The following is a 13,905-nucleotide window of genomic DNA, read 5'->3' as shown; positions in this document are numbered from 1 at the left end:
CACATCCGTGGGTGGGCAACTGCAGTCGGTGCATGGTGGTCCAATTGTGTCACTGTTTCTCTGTGTCATGATAGATCCTAATTGAGCGGCGGCAGCCGGGAAAAACCTAAATGTTAAGAGTCACAGAAGCAAGCTAATTCTCCTGCACTGTGAGTTATTTTGAATGAATAACCACATCAGAAAGGGAAGGCTAAATATTACATACAAAAGGGGAAAAAAAGCAACTAACGCAAGTAAATTTGAGCACAGCGATTTGCCAATATACCCACATTCTAGGGAATAAGCACACTGCAAAGAAAGCTCAAAGTCTTTCTGGTAGGCATGTTTTCATTTGTGGATACTGTAATATTGAGGAAACAAATAATGTGATAGTTCCCGGGAGCTGGGCTCCAACTGTGGAAAAGAAAGATAAAGATACGGACAAAGTAAACAAACAAAAAATCCTCCAGTTATCAGTGAAGAAAGATTCATTCAGAGGAGAATTATCAGCAGATGCAGTGTGGGTAATGGATAATGATAAGCAAGATATATACACAGACCTAATGTACCTCCCTACAGAGCATTTAAAAGAGGGAAGTAATAACTCTACAGGGGACAAATCAGAAAATACTTGCAAAGATGATTGAATTAACGTCTCCATTAAGGAGCAGACAGACACTGTGTGCCAGAGATGCCTGTAGTCTGTGCAGGACACTTCACTGATATCGTCTGCAGCTAGAGAGCCATGATCTTCATCCAATTGTCGGGAAATGTCAGGCAGAACCAAGCAAAGGGCGTTCTATCACACAGATGCCCTGGCCACTTTGAAAATGTCACTGTTGTGAAAGATAAAGGAAAGCTGGGGAATCCTCCAGATTTGAACACTGAAGACATGAGACAACAAACTGCAGTACAGGATCCTGAATGGTATTCTGACCAGGATTCTGACCAGAGAAAGGAAATGTAGTCACAGATGCTACCAGGACAACGGGCAAGTTGGATTATGGACTATAGATTGTACGAAAGTAGTATTTTCTGACATTTGACCCAGCTATTCCCCTTCTGTGTATCTTCTCAGAAGAATTAAAAACATCATACCACAGCAATATATGTGCACCCATATTTATAGCAGCACAATTTGTAATAGCTAGATCTTGGAAACAGCCCAAATGCCCATCAACCGAGGAATGGATAAAGAAGATGTGGTATTTTTATACAGTGAAGTGCTACTCAGCCATAAGGATGGATAAACTGAAGACTTTTATAGGTAAATGGATGCAACTAGAGACCATACGCATAAGTGAGATGAATCAAACTCACATATGTAAAAAAAAAAAAAAAAACTCACATATGTAGACATCATATCGTCTCCCTGGTGTGAGAAACTTAAAGAGTAAATAAGATTGAAAATCCACAACACATATTGTGAAATGGGAAGAAATTGTTCTAAAGGAGAGAGGATCTAGGGTGGGGGAAAGGGAAAAGGAAGGAAGGGAAAAGAAAACAAATACAAGAGAGTGATATTACTAGTTTCTCTTAGTTCACTGAAAAGAAAAATTTGTACTAATATTGTTTGGAGAACTTTCTATGCCCATATCCTGTACTCTGAGCAACTACTTTGAAGATAACAATATGCAATGTATTAGCTATTATTATTTTCCTATTATTTTGTTTTGAAATTTTGTTTCACTTTTTTCCCATAAAATAAAATTTAAAAAATTTTAAAAGTTCTGTCTTTTATGTTAAATATCCTGACTTGCATAACTGTACTCCAGAAATGTAACAGATTATCTATTTTTCTTAGTAAAACTGCTAACGCATTAAGAGATAAAGAGAGAATGATACAGCAAGCTACTCTAATGGTTGACAAAATACGTAAATAAAAATGTGTATGAGGGTGTGGGAAGAAACATAAGCAGCAAATGTGTCTCTGCTAAGAATGGTTAAATCTAGGTAAAGAATAGATGGAATTCTCTACTCGTCTTTCAATCTTTCTGTCAGACATTATTTCAGAATAAACTTTTAAAAGAAAATTGAATAAGCATAAAGGAGCAGAGTGACAAAGGAGCTCTGAGTGATGTATGGTACAGGCCTAGATTTTAAGGTAGAGCTCTCCCTAGTACTGGAGACAAATGATTGTCCTCATTGTACTGAAAGGAAATGGAACTCAGAGGCCCAGGACTTGCTTTTCCCAGGGAGGAGGAGAGCCAGAGGAGGGGAGGGTGCGGCTCATTCTTCTTCTCCTCCTCCGGTCCCTTGGTAGATGAACTCAGTGGAGGAGAGCAGCTCCCTCACTCCAAGCACCTCCTCCTGCACAGCTGCAGTCCTGCTCTGCACAGACCGTCAATCTTCTCATTACAGTTCTAGGCTGCACAACTCAGTAATAAAAGTACAACAGGCCATGGACATTGTCCTTCTATTCTCTTGATGCAGCTGATGAAAAGGAACCCATCGTGAGGCCTCTAACCCTACCACAGTCATCTATAAACAATAAGGGAATGACATAGTTCTTCACTGTGCAGACTCTCAGCTTGAATAAGCAGGCTTCCTGATTCTCTCAAGCTCTTGGCACACAATGTTATGAGCTTGGCTCTCCCATCCAGGTGATGGGAAGATGATACCGGATCTAGATTACTGAACTGAGCTAAAATAATATTGAGGGCTGTCTTATGCAACATTTGAAAATATTCTTACAATATGTATCCTCCCAGAAAACAGTTCTCTTTTTCTCTACTAGTTTCCCCTTCCCCAGTCATTTCCATTGCTAACTTTGGTTTCTGAATCTGCCTAATTAATACCTCTAGAAATTTTCACACTAAACCATGCCACTTGGACCAAATTAGGGGCAGCCCCAGGAAGAGCAGAGCAGCAAGCAAACCAAGATTATCTTTCCTTTCCACTCTTCCTCTTCTCTAGCTCTCTCTCTATACACTAGAGCGTGCAGCCTCACCTCAGCCTAGAATGCTGAAGTGGATGTGAAGAATCCCCTTGAAGCTTCCTCTCCCTCGGCATGTGTTATGGTTTGTGTCTGTGTGTCCCCCCAAAGCCTCATGTGGTGATGGGGCAGGCTTTTGGAGTTTTATTGATTATGGGTGTGAGAGCTACACCCACCCTGGGGTGGATAGTTTGCATATGTAAGGGAGAGGAAGAGACTGCTTGCGCCCATTCCTCCCCCATTCCTCCCTTTTGTGCTTGTTGATTCTGCGGTGTTCTGCCTCCATGAGCTGTAGCCCTCTGCCATGTGCCATTCTGCCTTGTAACCTGTCAAGTATGGACTAAAACCTCCATAAACTGTGAGCAAGATAAACCTTTCCTTCCTTAATTTTGGGCGTCAGGTGTTTTGTCCCAGCAAAGAGAGAAAAGTAACCAAGACAGCATGGTAGCTCACCTCATAGAGAGACAGACTCCATTTCTCCACCCTTTGAATCTTCTCCACCCTTTGAATCTGAGTCTACACATGACCCACCAAACAGGACATAGCAAACAAGAGTCTTGAAAGGTGCGTGCGCATTAAGGCTCGCTCTCTGGCTGCAGCTGGGAAGCGGAGGCCGGCACTGTTCCAGCCAGCACTAGCCCTTTAGAGGATGAGAAGCCGTTACAGCAGAGCCAAGATAGCCTGGGCACCAGCCAGCCAACTGCTAGACACATGAGGGAAGCCAAGTCCCAGCTGATCCGTCAACTTATTCCAAAGAGATAACTGATGACGGATTCATGCGTTAAACTGGCTGGGAACAGTGGGCAAACCACCAAGCTAACCCATCCCTTAACTGTGAGTTAAGTAATGATTGCTGAGGTAGGCTGCTATGTCTTAAGGCAGCTATTCATGCAGCAAGGCACAGCTACTATAGACTTGAGTACCTCAGTGTAGGTACCTGGTTATTCATCTGCACCACACCTCACCACTACCCAGCCCAGTGGCTGAGCTTTTCTCACCATCGAAATTCATTTGCTTCATGTATTTTAAGACCTTAAAATATTTGACCAAGCTGAGAAGCTGATATGAATTAATAATGTAACCAAAATGTAGTAAGCCATGCACAGAGACCCCCCCCCAGAAGGTCCAAAAATAAGCTTCTTCATTACCTCTGTCATTCATGGGCTGGTCCCTTTATTCCCCTGCACAGGACATAAAATGTAGCCTTCGTCCCATCCGACAGAGATGGAGTCTGTTCTTTCCGGCCTCCTCTCCTGCTATGTGGTCAAATTTGAGGGGTTTCCAAATGAACTGACTAATCTTACTCCACACACAGAAGTCCTCCTGCTGTTCCCTTTTCTGTCCCTCTATCAGTGGCCACCCCCTCACCTCCAGCATTAAGGTTTAGCAAAGCCCTCCAAACAACAAGCCAATGTCTATGACCTCCATGCCCCTGATATGTTATCAAGTTGTAAAACATTCATTTAGCCCACAAAACTGGTCTCGTAGTTACTCTGTAGTTGTTCTTTACTAGATAGATCAACCAGATAAACAGCCTAGATTTCTGTTGTCAAGTTCTTCACTGCTCTGGCTCCCTCTCTCCCTCTGCCACATCTCCACCCGAGATGTGTGACACCACCTGCCTAGAAGGAGCTCAGAAGGAGCTGGGCCGAGGGAGCTGCCTGGTGGTGAATTTTTCTTTCTCTAAAGCTATAAGCTAAGTAAACCTCTTTCCTCTAGAAAGCACCTAGCTTCAGGTGTTCTGTTACAGCAACAGAAAACAGACTAATAATATATATATATATGTGTGTGTGTGTGTGTGTGTGTGCAAGATAGCTAAGATAATTGTACTACTAATGTCCATTATTTTATTGAAAAGAACAGTTAGTGTTTAATTGTTTGATCAATTTTTTATTGTTGCTGTTGTTGCTGTTTTGTTTTTCATTTTTCTTCCAGTACCGGTATCGAACTCACGACCTTGCACTTCCCAGGCAGGCACTTCGCCGCTGAGCTAAATCCCCAGCCCCTGTTTGATCAATTTTGCATGCCTATATCTGGTAATCTGAGCAACTACTTTGAAGATAACAATGTACAATATCACAGCCATTGTTAATTTCCTATCATCTTGTTTTGAAATTCTGTATCATTTTTATTGTTTCTTTTAATTCTCTTTAAAATAAAATAAAATAAATTTTTGGAAAAACTGGAACCAAGGAGTGAGGTTGTTCTGTAACTACCTGAAAATGTAGACATGGTTTTGGGACTGGCTTGTGGGAGGAGATTGTAAACGTGTGGAGGAGCAGGACAGGAAGTACCTACAGTGCTGTAAGTAGGGTCTGAGGATTATTCTGGGGGTGCCACTTAGAAGACAGAGGCATTAGGGAATTAGTCTCAGATGGATATGAGTACCCTATGGGAAATTGGAGGAAAGCCCATCTTTGTTACAAAGAACTTGGCTGTATCTTATGCATGCCTTAGGACTTGGCGGAAGGCCCAACTTAAGATTGATTAAGAGCTGATGGAAGAAATTTTTGAACAAGTAGACATGCAGACTGCTGCTTTGTCACCTTCTTTTTGGTACCGAGGGTTGAACCCAGGGCTAAGCTAGATCCCTACCCTATATCCCCAACATTCACATTGAATTGCATCCCCAGCCCAGCCCTTGCTCATTCTGAGACAAGTTCTCACTAAGTTGCTAAGTTGCCCAAGCCAAGCTCAAACTTATGATCCTCCTGCCTTAGGCTCCCAGAGGCATGTGCTACCACACCCAGCTGGTTACTTCTTAAACGCTTTTGCTCATATGAGGAGGGGGGCAGGAAACCAAAGAGAAAGGTGAGGAACATTTACAGTCTGGGGAAGAACAGAGAAAGCATGACCCATACAGCAGGCAACCAACCCCTTGCTAAAGAGACGAGCACAGATGCTAATCATCAGGACAACTGGAAAAAGGCTTGGAGTGTATTTCAGGAATCTCCAGACTAAACCTCCCATCACATGTCCAGAGGTCCAGAAGGGCAGAATTACTTCAGGGAAGGGTCCCAGGGGGGTCTACACAGGGCTGAGCATCCAAGGTCCCCTGAGGACCCTACACCCTGCCTTACAGTAAAGAGTGCAGCTGCTGTTGTGGTTCAAGGAGGTCCAGGCCACCTGCATGGGCAGCAAAACTCTGCGCATGGTGATAGCTCTGTAGGTGTGCAGACACAGGACTCCTGTGGCCTGGCAGCTTCCACAGTGACTTCAAAGAGGCAGGAGAAATTTGCTGATGGGGCAGGGATACCACAGAGAAACTTCAAAGGGCCATGCTGAGTGCAGCCCCAGCTAGAATTCCAGAAGGGTGGAGCATGCAGTGTCCTTTGGAAACCTGCAGACAATAGCTGCCTTCTGAGAAGGCAGTGGTGAGGGCTGTGGCCAAAAAAGCCCTGAAGCATGGATGCCAAGGACCCAAGAACCCATACTGCAAGGAGTACAGGAGGCCAGGTTGGGAATTGCACTGCCCTGCTGAGCTTCAGTGTTGCTAGGGATCCCTTTCTTTAGGGATATATCTGGGAATATTTGCCTTGTGCCTGTCCTGCCATGTCATCTTGGAATTATGTAACTCGTTCGTTCATTTTCAGATCCACATTGGAAAGAGGTTGCCTTGAGTCTCAGATAAGACTTTGGACTTGGACTCTTCAAAGATGCTACAATGAGTGCAGACACAGGGACTGACCGGGTGAAATGAATGCATTTTGCACTGTCAGAAGGATATAAACTTGGGGGCCTGGAGCCAAAGGCTATGGTTTGGATATGTGTGGAGTGGGCCAGCAAAAGTTCATGATTGGAATCTTGGTGCTCCATGTGGCAATGCTGGGAGGTGGGACAAACTTTAGGAGGTGGGACTCAAAGCCAGGGAATGAGGGTGGGGGAGCCAGCCCCTGGGAGGGACTGATGTAAATCTCAGGGGACCCCAGTTCCTTCCCATGAGAGTGGGTTGTTATGAAAGAACAACTCCCCTCCCGGTCTCTGACTTCATGTCTCACCACGTGATCGCTCCCTTTTGCACACATTCCTGCCACCATGTCATCTCATGTGTGACACACCCAAGGGCACCTACCAAAGCCAAACCAATAGGACCACCTGATCTTGGACTTTAGCCACCAAAACTGTGAGATATGTAAAAAAGACTTATATAAAGTAAAAAAAAGTCCACTCATTCAAAAAACACTAATCACATACTTATGTCCCTGAGAAACTCCCTTCTCTTGGTCTTATGATTCTATGAGTAAAATACCTGCAAGAGTCAAAAGCCCTAGCCATTCTCCCACCTCTCCACCTACTGCTCCCAAGAGAAAGAAATTAAGTATATTATTGCAGACTTTGGGGGAAAGTGAGCCAGCTTGGCAGAGTCGCTTCTAGGCCTTGCTCTTCATGTTGCTGGACTAGGAAGACAAGGTCTTGGTTGAATGTCTGCCATATGATAAGTACGGTGGGCCAAGTTTGACCTCTGCAAGAGCAAAGTTATGGCTTGTATGTAGATGTCCCCCGAAAGCCTCATGACTTTTCCTAAGTGGCTGGATCTAGGGTATATGAATGGATATTAAGGTTATATGAATATGGGATAAGGATGTAAAAAATAAATTAGTTCACTGATTGTCTTAGCATAGTTCCGGGTGTGGATAATTGGGAAGCCCACCCTGGGTTGGGGGGACACCGTCCAATAGCCTTGTAGCCTGGATGGAAAAAGAGGAAAAGGAGAACTTCTGCTTTCTGCCTCCCCTGCCATGGACTATTTCTTCTCTGTGATGCCTCTGTGCTATGTATGCTGCCCTGCCTTGGAGCAAACCAACTATGGGCTGAATGTTCTACAAACTGTGAGCCAAAATAAACTTTTCTCCTTTAATTTGTGGGTGTCAGGTATTTTCTTCCACCACTGAGAGGGTAACTAAGAGAAGTATCCTACTACTTTGAAAATTAATGGAAAGTTGTTAGTCCATTGTGATGGCACCTCTAAGCAATATATTCTAATGCAACTGTTATTAATTTTTAAAATCCTCCCTCTTACTTATCTGCAAAGTCACCCCACTCCAAGGGCCTGGCCCAGGGGTCTCTAAAATCCAGCCCACCTTCCACAAACTAATCAACCACCTGGGACCTTTCTTCCAACTCATCCATCCGGAAGCAGTCCCTCCTTATCATCCTCCTGCAGGAGTGGGTGTTTACTTTGAATTCATATCTTCAAGGGAAGAAAAAGAAGGCTCCTTTGCTAATCCAAACACAGGCAAACTTACATGCTGATAGCAAATCACCTAACTCCTGTGTTTACCTCTCAACTGGTTGGAAAGAAAAAGACAAACACTGTAATGAAAAAAAGTTATTTGGCTCCCAAAACTCCAACACTGTTACATAGCAGACACTGCCCAACAGGGGTGCAAAGATAGAGTAGAATTTAGTCCTTGGCATTGAAATTTTGCTGTCTCACTAAACTCCCTAACTCCTCAAAACCACAGTTGTTTCTTCACTGCTTGGGTTTGCATAGAGCAAGAAATGGAGACTACTGCCTGAAATACCTGGGCTCTTGGCTCTGCTCTCAGAGTTTTGAAAGCTGTGTTAGGAACAGCTTGAGTTGTATAACTCAGGAACTGCAGCAGAACACAGAGGTCACCAGGGTGACAGTGCTGCCACAGCCACAAACAAAGGAGTCAAGTTCCCAAATTCAGGCATGGTGCAGTTTACCCACAGACAGCTGCAAAAGGCAGGCAGGACAGTGGCGCCCCTAGAGGGAGTGACAAGTGTGGCTGACCAATGAACACATCACACGGCTCATGACACCAAGTACCTGCTCAGGGTTAGACCCTGTCAGCGCCCTAAGAAGCTCCCTTTGGTCATCCTCCTGACCCCACTCAGCTCTGTATACCGAATAGGAACTGTGTGTCCAAGGGGGTTGAAGGCCCCAGACATTCCTGTGGACTAGACTTGGCAATGCTTCGGCTTGTGGACTAACCAAGTCTACTCCTGCTCAGTAGGAAGACCACTAAATGAAGGGAGAACAGAGCTGCGGCACAGCAGGATGGGCTAGGGCCAGGAATGATAGAAAGCCTGCACTTGAGGGTTCTGAAATCTGAAGGAACAAAAGGAAACTGAACTGGAGTGGACTCTAGAACCCAGGACCAGGTAAAAGAAAACCCAAACTAAAATCTGGGAATCAATAAATGGGGAAAGAGAAATGCAAAGAAGAAGAGGATCATGGGTAAACTACTTAGGATATACAGTATTGGAGACCTTTTCCAATTGCTTTTCCATGAAGATAAGTTGATCCAGCATGAGAAGTTGAGGCCAACTGAGCCAATACTAACCTTACCATGATGCCCCTCATAGATGACATTCAGGTCCCCGGTTCTTAGAAATAATAAATATTGTTGACACAATCTTATAGTGGGCCCAAACCACTCAAACATCAAATCACTTTGGGAAATTTCATCCTCCATATTATTTTAATTTTCTGGTGATGGGATTGAACCCTGGGCCCCACACATGCTGATATGAACTCTACCACTGAGCTACACCCCAGCCCCACAGTAGATATTTAAGGTACACAAAGAGCACATGCTACTGTCAAGCACCTACAATGCTGTTGGGATTCTGTTAGGCATTTTAACTCTTACTTCATCTCCTCCTAGGAGTGTAAGAAAAAGTATCCTCGGTTTACAAATAAGCACACTGACAGCAACTAAAATCAAGAAACTTTCCAAGATCACAGAGCTCGCAAGTATTGTGCTGCAAGAATTTGAATTCATAGAGTCTGGCTCCAAAACCTAGATGCTAAGCACCACCTTGCTACAGAGCTAACATGGATAGAGAATTATTTTTATTTGGCAAAGGCACAGGGCATGTGTATTCTACCCACACAGGATGCCAGGTGTTACTCAGAGAAGGGAAAAGGAAATAAATGACCACAGCTTTTGCGTTCCATGGTTCCCTAAAATTCTGACTGCACTGCCTGTAGGTGTTAGAGGACCATTTCTCTCCCTCTCTCTCTCTCTGTCTTTCTCACTTTCTCTCCCTCTGTCTCTCCCTTTACCTCTCTCTCTCTCTTTTTCTCTCTCTCTGTTGTGGGGGGAGTAGCAGTGGTGATTTGTTTGAGATGGGGTCTCTCAGTGGTGCCCAAGTCCTAAGCTCAAGTGACTCGCCCACTTCATCACCCTGCTGGGACTCAGGAAGGATTACCATGCTTGGCCTAGGTCCCAACACTTGTCATTCCTCTGAAGACCTGATACAGGGTCATGTGCCATCTCCAATTATTTGAGCATTTGCACCCTGACTATGAAGACAATATTCGCTCACTCTCAGAAGAAACCTCCCACACCACAATGCTATGGGCCAATTTGGCCGATTCCATATCTGGATATCAAAATCAAACTTTTCTAACATTATTGAGAAAAAAACAAGAGTGCTAGCCATCAACAAACCGTTGCTTGTAAAAAAAAATAAATAAATAAGCTGATTAAAAAACCTATTCAATTAAACTATTTTTACCATTAAGAATCCTTGCTGAGAAGGAAGAGGTGAGGGACCCAAATTAGAAAATTGAGAGGACACTCACACCTAGTCATAGTCCCTAGACACACTCTATGTGTAAAACCTAAAAAAGAGAAAGATTTGTTCTTATCTGCCTGAGGAAAAAAAAATATTTGCATATGCTTCAAAAAAAACCATAGAGTAAAATAAGAAGGCAGCATATGTAACAACCAACAAACAGATATTTTTGAAAGTTTAAGTATTAAAAGGATGTCCTTCCTACTGAGAAAAGTAGAGTTTTAACCACATTGACACACACCCCAGTTTAGGGCTATTCTTCCCGGGATGCGGAGCCCTGTTCCCTTGCCCTGCTTGCACCTATCCCATCAAGGGGAGGCTTCTGGCCAGGAAACTCCATTTCTTCATGACTTTCCCTTCACATCTTAGCATCTGCCAGTGAATGGTTGTTACAGTTGAAGACATAGTTTTATTGGCTGCCTTGCTTGGCTGGGGATTTTTACATTGTTAAAACAGGAGGCTGTGTGTGTGTGTGTGTGTGTGTGTGTGTGTGTGTGTGTGTGTGTGTGTGTGTTGCTTTCTTTCTCTCTTTCTCCCACCACCATAAGAAGTCAGTGTGATCTTAACCCTGTCCTTTCTGAGACATCCCAGTCACCACTCACCCTCACCCTACCTGCTTTCACTGGCATAAGCCAGCTCCCCTCCCCTCTCTCTCTCTCTCCCCATAAGGCTTGGTTTGAACTTGCAGCCTACACCACCTCTCCACTAGGTTTTCAGAAAATTGTTATCTTATACCCTGCAGTTTCTTCTTGGCAGATGCGGAACAGATAAATAAGGCTTTAGTCCATGCTATGGAGTGGAAGGAGGTGTTATTTAATCTCCTTTGGCCCTAAACCACTCAGCCTAACATAGTTTATGCTAGGGAATTTCTGTTCTCATCTTATCTGGCTCACTGCATTTCTTTACTAGTCACAGACACACACACTCACACACACACACACACACACACACACACTCACACACCAGTGGACATATTCATATATTTTCTTCATGTATATGTGTTTCAGGACCTTGTAAAGAAATCATTGGTGAAGGGCTGAATCCAGTTATTCCTGGGTCTCAAACCTAGTATCATAAAAATGCTATCTTAGTCACCAATGAACAGGTGGTGACTATTCCATTAATGTAAATTCCAGAGCAAAGAAACTTGAGCAAAACTTCAGCCAAGCCACATTAGGTATGTAGTGTCAACTGAGAAATAAACCTTTGTTATAACTCACTAACATTTTGCAGTTGTTTGTTACCCAGCTAACTTGGCTTATTTTAATTAATAAAGTGGAGGAAGGGGAGTTATTGCAGGAAGATCCATACTTAAGTGGAAAAAGCCCAACACATTTGGCATGTCAAAGCCTGTGACTGGCACCGAAGGGTGGCACAAGGGAGACTCTGACTCTCCTGGATGTCATGCAGTCTCCCACTGGATAATGACACTTTGGAAACTTCAGTGAAGACTGCTCTTAGCCAAATATCAGCTCTAGGCTCTTTGTGAATGCAGAATCCATGGAAAATTATTTCACCACAACTCTCACATGATAATTCTGGAGCTATATAGCCAGCCCCCAGAACACATGATAATCCTGATGCTAAACTCAAGATCTACACTCATCTTACAGACAAGCTGAAGGTTACATAATTTTAGGAGCCCAGGGAAGCAATCTCTACCCTGAAACTCCTCTACTTTCCTGATGTTAAAGTGCATCTCACATTCCTATTTTTAGTATACAAATAGTCAGAATGCTAGTAATTAAGCAGGAACTTGGGCTATCTAAATTTAAATTTCCATGTATTAAAATCTCTCCCCTACCTCCCTGACAAATGGAAATTTAGCCTGTTTACATTTCCAAGGGCAACTTTCCAAGGTGACTTCTTTCATTTTTGACAGTGAAAAACTGTCAGAACATTCTTGCTAGCAAAAGGTTGAATTGTGCCTCCATAGCCCTGTCTGTTTTCTTTTAAAGCTTTAGACTGTCTAGCTATCTTGACATTCTATTTTTTACAAGGATACTGGGAAGAGGTCTTGTTCTTTGTCAGTACTTTAAAATGCCAGACACATTTTAGGCAATGATAACTCTAAATGTTCCCTCACTTATCCTTAAATTGATCTTGATTCAATACCAAACCACTGGGCAATCTGAGTTTATCCCATACTATCTTCCCTAACAATCCTGAACCTTTTTTTGTTTGTTTGTTTGTTTTTTGTTTTTTTTTTTTTCCAGTACCAGGAATTGAACTCATGACCTGGCACTTGCCAGGCAGGTGCTGTGCCGCTGAGCTAAATCCCCAACCCCAATCATCCTGAACCTTTAACCTGGAGTCTTTCCTGCTTAGATTAGAATTAAGGCACAGAATAAAAGAAAAAAACTAGCCTCATCTCTTAGACACAAAAAAAAGTCTCATTTCAGACCAAGCCAGACTTTTCAGGGCTGCTCTAATAAGCCTAGTTACCTCTGATATAAAATTAGGCATAAAGACAGTATGTGGTGCCTCAACAGGCTGTAGTCACTTTTATGTTGCTGGGACAAAATACCTGACAACTTAATGGAGGAAAGATTTATTTTGACTCGTGGTTTCTCTCTTTCTCTTAGTCCCTGGTCACTGGCTCCAAGTGAGAAACATCACAGTGCAAGAGCATGGTAGAGAAAAGCTGCTAACCTCATGGCTAGGAGGAAACAGAGAAGGGGTTAGGAACAGGATATTCCTTTCAAAGGCACACACCTCCAGTGGTCTCCTTCCCTCAAGTGGGTCCCACCTCCTAACAGCCCATTCTCCTGTGAACTCACCAGTGGATTAATCTACAGATTAATGAATTACGGATCCAGGATAATTACTCCAATTACCTATCTGGATCCAGGATCCAATTACCTGTCTAGACCCTACCTGTGAACATTGCTTCATTGGGGATCAAGCCCTTGATATGTGAGTCTTTGGAGGACACTTCATATTTAAACAATGACAGACTTCCAGGAAGATGGTGGAGTGGTGAGCAGAAGAGAAAAAAAATATCTCTGAGATTTGGTATCCAGACACTGAACTCTAGCAATGTGGGGAAGAGAAGAAGGAAGGAAGTGGGTCCCCAGGACCCAGCAAGGATTGGAAGTGAGTACTAAAGCCCACGGGGAGAGTGAAGAGGGGGACCTCAATACAGAAGAAGAAGGTGACGAGTGGAGCTTTCCTCCTGAGCCCTGGCTCACTGTGTGGGAGGGGAAGCTCAAACCTGTAGATGCACTGTGACTACTAGTGACCCCAGAGGCCTCCACAAAGAAGCACACCAGTGGAGTGGAGCAGTAGATGCAGTGGCTGGTGAGTCATTCGGGCTCAGACATCCCCCAGGAGATGGCGATTGGCCGGTCACCATTTCAAAGAGGAAGCAACTGAGCCCAGAACTCAGAGCAGCTGAAGGTTGCTTCCATCTAGCAGCTCCCAGTGTCAGGGTGAGTTGA

This window comes from Chinchilla lanigera, unplaced genomic scaffold (assembly GCF_000276665.1).
Source record: "Chinchilla lanigera isolate Chin_1 unplaced genomic scaffold, ChiLan1.0 scaffold00073, whole genome shotgun sequence".
NCBI classification, from domain to species: domain Eukaryota; kingdom Metazoa; phylum Chordata; class Mammalia; order Rodentia; family Chinchillidae; genus Chinchilla; species Chinchilla lanigera.
This window is presented reverse-complemented; position numbering follows the sequence as displayed.